Raw genomic sequence first — 9794 nt, forward strand, 5'->3', positions numbered from 1 at the left:
TTTGGCAGAATTTTCAAGTCCAAGTAGGAATTTTCTGGGTAACTAAAGAGTGAGAGGCCCCTTCTGGGAAGAAGGAACAGCAAGAGAAAAGGTTTAGAGGCTTGAAATAGCAAGATGTATTTAGGGAGCAACAAATGGGTCAGTGTGAACCCAGGCAGGACATGAATGGAAGTTGAAAATGAGGCTGAAAAGGGACCTTCATGCTCTGCTAAGGAATCTGGGGTTTTTTGGTTTTGTTGTTTTGGTTGCGCAGCTTGTAGGATCCTAGTTCCCTGACCAGGGATTGAACCCGGGCCTCTGCAGTGGAAGCGCAGAGTCCTAACCACTGGACCGCCAGGGAAGTCCCTTGATTTTTAATCTTATAGGTGCTAGGGTTTGGGTGGAGGGATGCTGCTTGCTTCTCATCTGCTCCCACTGCGGAGCTCAGCAAACCATAGCAGGGAGACCTTGAGGACAGAGAGGTGTGAGAGTGGCCAAAAGTTTGGAGCTCTAGAGAGAGGAGTCCAAACTGGGAACTGGTAGGTGGCCGCCGGGCTGGTGACCCAGAGGACAGCTGCTGTGTACATCATTCAGGGTCCAGCAGGAAGTGGAATCCATTCCAGGAGGTTCAGGTGAAGAGATTTATATGAAGAGACAACCTAGGAGGTGTGGGCAGGCAAGGGATATTGAAGCCCTCAGAGGCTAGCCACCACAGGAACTACTCCTTGGGTTGAGGAGATGGGAGGACACCATTGCCAGAGCCCAGTGAGGGCAGAGGCCTCCCGGAGGGGCTGGGGAGGATCATAGTTACCGCCAGAAGTGTGATCCGGAGATCTGACTCCCAGGATGGAAATCAGAGGGAGGGAAAAATCCACCTCTCTTTTCTCCAGGGCTTTGACCTCCTGCTGGTACCTCCGCTGGGCATCACCCAGTCAGAACTGTTTGATAAGGAAGTCCAGGTGATAGAGTTCCTAGGGTCCTCCTCCGAGAGCCCAGAGAAGGGCAAAGAAGGGTGGGGAAGGAGCTGGGTAGGGACTGGTAGAGAATAGCCAGTTCATTGTGTATCTGCTCTTCCCTCCAAGACCGCAGGGATGGGACATTGAATCTGATACTCATCACGGCCCTTTTCTTTTGCTGTCAATTAATCCCGTATAATATCTGTTTTACATCTTTTTGTTTGACCGACCTCTTTGAGAATCTGATGCAAACAATAGGCCCTCTCACCATTAAAAAGAAATCACATATGGATGACATTTGCGTTCAATTTATACACCCTCTAGAGCCTTATTACTCAGAGGGTGATCCATAGACCAGCAGAACCAGCCTCACTTGACACCTTCGAATGCAGGCTCTCGGGCCCCATCCCAAGCCTCCTGAGTCAGAGTCTGCATTTTAACAAAATTCCCAGGTGATTTATATGCACATTACAGTTTGAGAAGCACTGCTCTAGAAGCCCATGGAACCCAGCTTCATCATGGCTGGTTGCATAGATATGGATATGTTAGTTAGAATGTAGATTCAGCTGCAAATAAAAGAAAACCCAATCAAACAGCAGCTTAAACAAAAGAGAGGAGTTATGTTGGTCATGTCACATGAAATCTAGAGATGCATCAGTGCAGGACTGGTGTCATGATTGCCTCACTCTCCATGTCTATTTCCACTCGGCCATCCTTAGTGTGTGGCGTTTTTCCTCATGGCTGTCACGTGGGTCCTAGAACTCCAGACTTCATCTTTGCATTCTAGGCAGAGGGCAAAAGGGTGAATGAAATAGGCAAACCAATGAGTCCTTGTCAAGAAAATTTCCAGAGCTATCTCCCAGAAACTTCCACTGGCTGTAATTCAATATAACTGACTCTGGCTGCAAGAGAACCTGCAAGGGTGAGTTTGTTTGTAACCCTCAAATAAAATTGGGGTTATGTTAGCCAGAAAGAAGGAGAAGGTTGATATTGAGGAGGCAGTTATCCAAATCTGTCATTGTATGTAATAGCGAAAATTATTAGTTCTGAAAATCTCTCTCATTCCATCTCTCTCCACTGATGAGAACCTATTACATGTGTTCTGCTCTTTGGAACCTCACTTTGTAAAATATCGTGAATTTGGAACTTCTTAGCAGAGGGCCAAACAGAATTATAGAAATAGAAAAGTGGGAGATAAAATTAAAAACTGATCAATTTGGGTTTTGGTTACTCATTATTGGTAGTAATTTCTTTAGGTATTAGAACTGAAATATACTTTTGACCCATTGAGAAATAACTGCCTAAATATACCTAAGAAGACAAAAAAATACCTTAGATTTCTTAAAGAAATTGTGCCTAAATTTCATTTGTGTGGACACTTGTATGCTGTTCTGGAAAGAAGGGCTACAGCTATCAATATACCTCGTTAAGTTAAAAACCACTGATTTAGAATTATTATTCACAAGCAAATGACATCCTAATTCCATGTCTGTGTAACTGGGTTGTTAACGCAGTTATTTTCAGAGTTCTGCTGGCTCATTCAGGCTCATTCATACTACTTGAAATGAACAAAACTCTAATTTAAAAAATTCTGTATTTAATATTCTTCACTAATTCAGACAGGGTTTTTCCACTTAATCTAAATTAGTGATTTTTACTGGATTCAAGTAGCCAACATTCCTAGGATCTTTGAACTGTCTTCCCTAGTATACATTATCTTAAATATCACCCAGCTAAAGAGAACTGAATTCTAAGGAGGCATGAGACTTGGATTAATGTTCTGGGTCCCAAAAAAGAAAATTTCTTGCAGAATGCTATCAAAATACCTGCAGTCTTTTGTGGGTCTCCGTTCAGGGACCTTTGAGAGTAGTTAGGGTCTCGGTTGGAAGGCTTTTCTTCTCCTGGAGTCAGAGCTCCCGGGAGAACACAAGGGGAGTGTTGAGCATGAGACCTCAAGCTTAGCTGACAGACACTGTCAGAATGGAACTCTGCAGCCAGGACTTAAAACGAGCTGCAGACCATCTGGTCTTGGAGCTACAAGGACCAGTCATTACAATCTCATCAGACTTTGGGCAACAGGTGTGTTCTAAGCTATGTGTGGATTGTTATCTTTCTGTGGTTTATTTTGGCATCTTCTCTGACTAGGAATCTGGAGGAACATTTGATTGGGTGACTGTGTCTTGGCTTGTAGTCTCTATCCATTCATTCAGCCAACTCCACACCAACTATATTGTTTTCTCTCTGCTTGAGACTTGGAGGAGGGGGAGAAGGTACCAGGAGGAGTAGGAAATGGTTCCTGCCTTCAAGAGATACATGTATGCGTAACTGGTCATAATAGGAAGCATACACCAAATGCTAAAGATTTTGCAGATTTGGAGTTTTTCTACACTCCTGTGCAAACCTGCTTTGATGCTGAATATGTAAAATACAAAGCTATGAGATTTTGATTTAGCTTTCTAGTTTATGGGTATGTTGGAAAGAAATAGCCAATCTTTAATCCCCATTAGTAACAGCTAGTTTTAAAGAATCTGTACCAAGTATTTACCAAGGTTATCTTTTCAAATCTAAGTAAGTTGTCAGCACCAAGTTTGTGCAGCCCTTGTTAAATCTACTGTCTCAATGCCTGTTTCAACTGTGTTTGGACAACTGGATTACAATTTTTGAGAACGATACTCTTTTGCTTCTACAAAAGCCACTTCTTGTATTGACTGAAACATACCCATTTCCACAAGTCAGTATATGCTCCTCAGGATTATTAATACTCACGTGATGTAACATTCTTCACCACACTTTTGGGAAGAGCCATTCTAACTACAGGGGCTGCCATGTTACATGCTATTCAGACTTTCGGGCTTGATCCGTCCTATTTCCAAGGCGTCTGTAATGTTATTGGCATGTTAATTATTACAGCAAATGATAAAATGTGCAAAATGGTACCCCCCTTCTTAATGACATAAATAAATGAAGCAATTAATTTTACACAATAAAAACAAGCAATACAATAACTTACAAATTTGGAGTTTCTTCATTATTACATCAAATTGCAAAATGGAAACATGTAATTTCAAAAGGCTCATAAGTAAAAATGGAAACACAGCTGATGCCGCGTCAGCTTGTGGGCTGCAAAATAATGTGGGGCTTGCAGAGTGTGGAACAGTCAACGTCTTTTAGATACATCAGGCCACATACGATTCAGAAACTACCTAAATCTTCCTAGAACTGAACCATTCCAGTGATCCAAGCCATCTGTGCACTGTAATAAAAAAGAAAACAAAAAAAACCACATTTTTTTCTTGTTTTTCCCTCATATTATTAGTTTGGAATTCCAGCAGCTACTTTGCTTAGGGCCTTCATCTCCATTTATCTGCAGTTGCAGAAGCTGGAAGCCTATGATTGATCTTGTAACTTCAATATCTAGAGAGAGATAAGTAGGGAAGCAAATTTCCCAGAAGGCCTGACAACAGTTTTTAAGTTGAAATGTGTATATACCAAGCCTGACATCCTATATTGCCCCACCATCTTCAAAACCGTCAGTTTCAGGGCTGACATTTGGTTCTGAGTGTTTGTTTTGGTGAGCGAGAAAGTAACACATATTTTCTTTGACATCTTGTGCAATTTTACCAGTATTCAGGGCACACTCCCTATTTTGCATGGAGAATATATTTGCACAGTTGTCGGAATGATGGACAGCGAGGCGAGTGACAGGATGGAGCGCTGATCTTTGCTTGTTATTACATACAATAGCCTGGTAGGAATCGTGAAGTGTTGGTGAGACAAACTGTGTCCCATTCTGGAACATATTAAGTTTGTCTCCAGGACACACATGACTTCGCTAGGGTGTCGAACCTCATTCATAATAGATGCTAATCTTTTTAGGCCTGACTGATGACAGCACTTCCTGCCCTTCACGGAATTAGAGCTGGGTTTTATCAAAGGACTCAAACTGCCTGCTAATTAGACTAATTCCCTTCATCATGAATTATTTATTTCCATTGGTAACCGATCACTGTGACATTAATGGGTTCTGCTCAACTTGGTTTCATACTAATACACACTAGGAGTTAAATGTTTAAAAATCCCTGATACTTTCACTCCATGTCAAGTGTATCTTTGGCTCATATTTGACAGATTTGATGAAGCCTCAATGGTTATGTTTTAGTTACAAATAAAGTGGGACAAAATTCCAGATTTGGTTTAGATAGGAAAACAAATCCATTTCTTGCTCTGCTCAGGTGTCTCCTGACTTAGCTGGAACAGGCCTTCTCATTCTAGGGCATGCATGCTACCTGTGCTGCATAGTATTTTATCAAGGTCGAACCTTAATAAAAGGTCGAAGCTTGATAAAAGTGCTGGGGACCCTCTTTAGGGTAACAATATTTCAAAGTTGAGCTGGACAGAATGTCAGCTAGTAAAATTGAAGTGATGCTTGACTCAATTATTGATAATCTTGATAAACTCAAGAGTGCAACATCTTGTTTACCCATCTGTAAAGTGCAGAATGCGCTTTTAAAAAATAGTTTTTAGGTCAAGTCCAATGGTGCACTTGTCTGAGGTTGTATAGGTCAGTGTGTCTCAGCGTACAATCCAGGCACCACCTGTATCCTGGAAGTGTTTGTGAAAATGCAGATTCTTGGGCCATATACAAGGCCTGTTAGCTAGAATCTCTGAGAATGGGATCCCAGAATTTGCATTATTAACGAGCACCTCATGTGATCTTTTAGAAGTATGAGGATCATTGACATCAATTATGATGAAAACCCTATAAATAATCAATATTATATCAGAAATACTGAATCATCTCATCAAACAGGAACAGGACACTGCTTGACAAGGTTAGTATTGGCATCTAGAATTGGCTTCTGCAGCGGTTTCATCAACACACATAAACAGTACATCAGTTCTACCAACTGATAAGGCAGATAGTTAGGTCTGTGAATGGTATGCTGGGCATCACATCTTCACTCAGAGGACACGCATGATTCAGGTGTCAAAGCAGAGGCATAAACAGTCACCGTTTGGCAGGCTAGTGCCTGTCAGGTGGGAAGCCTTGCCGTATGCACACAACGAGGCATGTATTTGTGCTAGGTAGTTTAGCTATTAAATATTGCATTTTGGAAAGTGGTAAAAGAAAACGTAAAAAGAAGACAGTATAGTGAATGGCAACTAGAGATGAGGGGACAAACACCGAACAAAGGCATTATGGAGTCCACGTGTAATGAGGCAAAGCTGCAAGTAACAGGTTCTGTTAAAAGCAGCTACAGTTTGGTTTCACGTGACAGGTCAAAGATGAGTGGTCTCAAATCACGTGTACCTGTGTGAGCAGAAAACAATGCCTTCAACAGAGTCAGGGTTAAATATAAGAAGCAATAGATTGTGCACACTCGTTAACCCCCTAGTAAATTCTATCATACTTTTAATTTGAAGCATGAGTAATCTGTTCTTTCAGATTTTCTAATGAAGCGGTCCTATTGCATAATATGAGTATTTTAATCCTCAAAGACATGAGATCTATGTAACTGAGAAAGCCAGGTTATATGGATTTGGTTTTTAGCTATGCAGCACGCTGTACTGTTGTTGTTAGGAATTCCTACATTAAACAGATATTTGTGAAATACTTTCTAGGCTCTAGGTACTTACATCTGATAAAACTAGGCTTTTACAAAAATATACATGGAGAGATTATGGATTCATGAAGAGTTTATAGATGTTTTCTGAACTATTTATGTGTGCAAGTGGCTCATTCTATCTGAAACCACAGATTTTATATATATATATATATATATATATATATATATATATATATATATTATCTCTTAGAAAGATATATACTGCATTTACTTTATCTTTGTATAGTCCTTTATTATGGGATGAACTGCATCCCTCTGAAATCCACCGGGGACTGAACCCTAGCCCCAGCAATGAAATCACCAAGTCCTAACCACTGGACCACCAGGGAATTCTCAGTATTTTTCTACTTAAGAAGTTGGGAAATGCAAGGCTACCAGTGCAATGGAGAAATATTTTTTATTTTGTTTTGTTTTATTATGGAAACACCTAGATGACTTCAGCTTTATATCTGTCTCTCTCACACACACACACACACACGCACACACACACGCACGCACACGCACACACATACATGTCCATGAACCTTGAATTTTATTTCACTGCCTTACATCTCTCCTTACATCCCTGCGGTTTTTCCTTCGTCCCATTGATCTGCACTTGTTCCCTTACTCAATTGTTTCCTCTTTCCTCTGCTTCCCTTTCATCTCCTCTTACAAGTCACATTGCTGCTGGAGTTGATGTAAACTTGAGAAGTTCATCCACGTGTTAATATTTGGTAATTTGAACAGATCCTACCCTCGAACCTTCTACAAAACATAGTATCAATTAACAAATCCCAGGAATGAAGATATTACAGAAAAAAAAAAAGACCTGGGGGTTGTGGCGAAGGGATAACAAAGTATCTCATGTAATGCTGGCCTGTTTGCTTTGTGTTGGTTCTCACATAACTGCAGGAGATGAGCTATTGAGACTTCTTAAAAATATTTTATTGTGCACATGCGACGCTTAACAAATACTTATTAAAGTTGAACCAAAGTTTCCAATGGCTTCAGCAAATCATGTTTCAGCCTCTCCTTGTCTATATCTGGGGATTCTGCCTGACCCTCAAGGAACTCTTTTATTGCTTTTGAGTCGTATTTGCTTGCTTAAAAATTGTCATTAATGCAGTATTAAAAATACTGACCAAAGGAGGGACAGGATCTGAGGTCTGAAAGGGAAGTCAGCTTGTGGGCCAGTAAGGAGCCTTGGGTGCCATGGAGGCTCCAGACCCCTCTAACTGGAGGTACTGACTGTGACGCATATGACACAGTCTTCCACCCTCCACCTCCAGGGGAGTAATGTGGCCCACCCACTGATGAGTCCGGGACAGCTGGGTCACTCATGCAAGTATCCCTGAGGATTCTTTCACATATGTGTGGAGAAGAACCCCTAAAAATTACAAACTTTTTGCCAGTCAAGTAACTGGAGCTTTAGTGTAGTGACTAGGACATGGATTAATTATATTAATTTGGGGCTTAAATATTGGGAGGAATTTTGCAGTGTCTTTTCTTCTGGTAACTAAATTTTCCAGTCAACATGGGATACTTAACAGTAAGTAGTAACAAAGCATAATTCAAAAAAATTAAGTCATCATAAATCCAAAGACTAGACCAAATCCTCTCTGACACCCTGCATACTCCTAGCCCTCCTCTAGGAATCACGTTCTTCAAAGCAAAGTTTTCCAAAGGAAGACTAATTCCTAAAGACATTAACAGGTACTCTGTAAGAAGTGTTGTGTGGCAATTTGGGAAATTTGGGAAATGTTATGATGACTTTCATGTTTTAAAAATTCCTTGAACTTCTGTTTTACTTTAGGATGGAGGCACTGGGACCAGATTTACCTCTCCACCATAAATAAGTTGAAAGCTGGGCAGTTGATGGAACAGCCATTTTCAGACGTTGTACAGAGGCAGCTTGGGGCTGTGATTCCTGAGAGATGGGAATGAAACAAGATGAGGCCCAGTATCACCTGACTTCCACTTGGAGGCGATTTCCAGACCGCAGGGCAGGAAGGGGAATCCCAAGCAGAGCACAGTGAGCTTTTGCTGAATTGAGGAAAAGGAGATCAGGGAGGCTGCGGAGTGTGGAAGTTGCAGATCATAGTTCTGAAGAAGGAGGCACTGTGCAGAAATAAAGCTACATAAATCTTCATGGAGGGCCCCTTGAATCTTGCGGATTATCAGGTTGTACGCGAAAGGGGTAAAACCTCTGAGGCAAGGGAAAATGCAATCCAGGTCTTGTAAGTTCACAAGGGCAGGAAGATGTTTATACTCCGGCCAGCCAGAGTAGAGAGTCCTCATTGGTCACCCAGGGCATGCAGTGGAGATCAGAGTGGGTCACACCTTAATAGTAAGGCTGAACAATCTCTGGAATAAAGCTACACAAGATGTGTGATAGAAAAGCTAAGAAAACGGGTCTAGAAATGATCAAGCTGAAAAGCAAGTAATTGCTCACCAAAACAAAGCCTGGTGCTCTTTAAAGGAAAACAAACAAAAATCCATTCATTCATTCCAACAAAAATTAATTTTTAAAATTTAGTTTAAAAAAATAAAAATAAAAGCACTCCCTGAAAAAAACAAAACAAACAAACAAGTAGATAAATGAACCTCAAATATTGAATCTGGCAAAAAAAAAAAAAAATCCAGACATTCAACAATATAACATTAATAATGTCTATAATCCAATTTAAAAAATCATCAGACATGCCACATAGCAGGGAAATGTAACCCATAACCAGTCAATAGACACGGGTTAGTTCTATAGATAGAATCAGCAGAAAAGGATGTTAAGACAGCTATTATAAATATGTTCAAGTAGTTAAAGAAAAGCATGAACATAATGATTAAAATGGAAGATAGAAAAGAACCAAAGGAAATTTTTAGAGATGAAAAATACAATATCTAAAAAGAAAAATTTAGTGTGTGGAATTAACAGAAGACTAGGCACTGACAAAGAAAAGATCAGTGAACTTGAAAATATAGGAACAGAATTTATACAAAATGAAATATATAGAGAAAAATCACTGAAAAAATCAAATAACAGAGCAGCAGTGACTTGTGGGATAATATTAAGCAGTTTAGCATATATGCAATTAGAGTGCCAGAAGAAGAGGAGAGAAAAGAAGGGAACAATAATTTATTTGAATAAATAATGGCTAAAAAATTCCAAATTTGATTAAAATTCTGAACCCTTAGGCAAAAGAAGCCCAATGAACTCCAAGCAGGACAACTCTCTTTCTCTTTCTCTCTTTCC

General features: G+C 40.3%; 1 non-coding gene across 1 annotated transcript; it reads right to left on the bottom strand.

Moving 5' to 3' along the window:
• Positions 1-268: 268 nt before the first annotated feature.
• TRNAG-UCC (transfer RNA glycine (anticodon UCC)) lies at positions 269-340 on the bottom strand. Its single transcript has one exon. It is a non-coding gene; the product is annotated as a tRNA-Gly (tRNA).
• Between the last annotated feature and the right edge of the window lie 9454 nt (positions 341-9794).

Source organism: Lipotes vexillifer, unplaced genomic scaffold (genome assembly GCF_000442215.2).
Source record: "Lipotes vexillifer unplaced genomic scaffold, Lipotes_vexillifer_v1.1 scaffold1306, whole genome shotgun sequence".
NCBI classification, from domain to species: domain Eukaryota; kingdom Metazoa; phylum Chordata; class Mammalia; order Artiodactyla; family Lipotidae; genus Lipotes; species Lipotes vexillifer.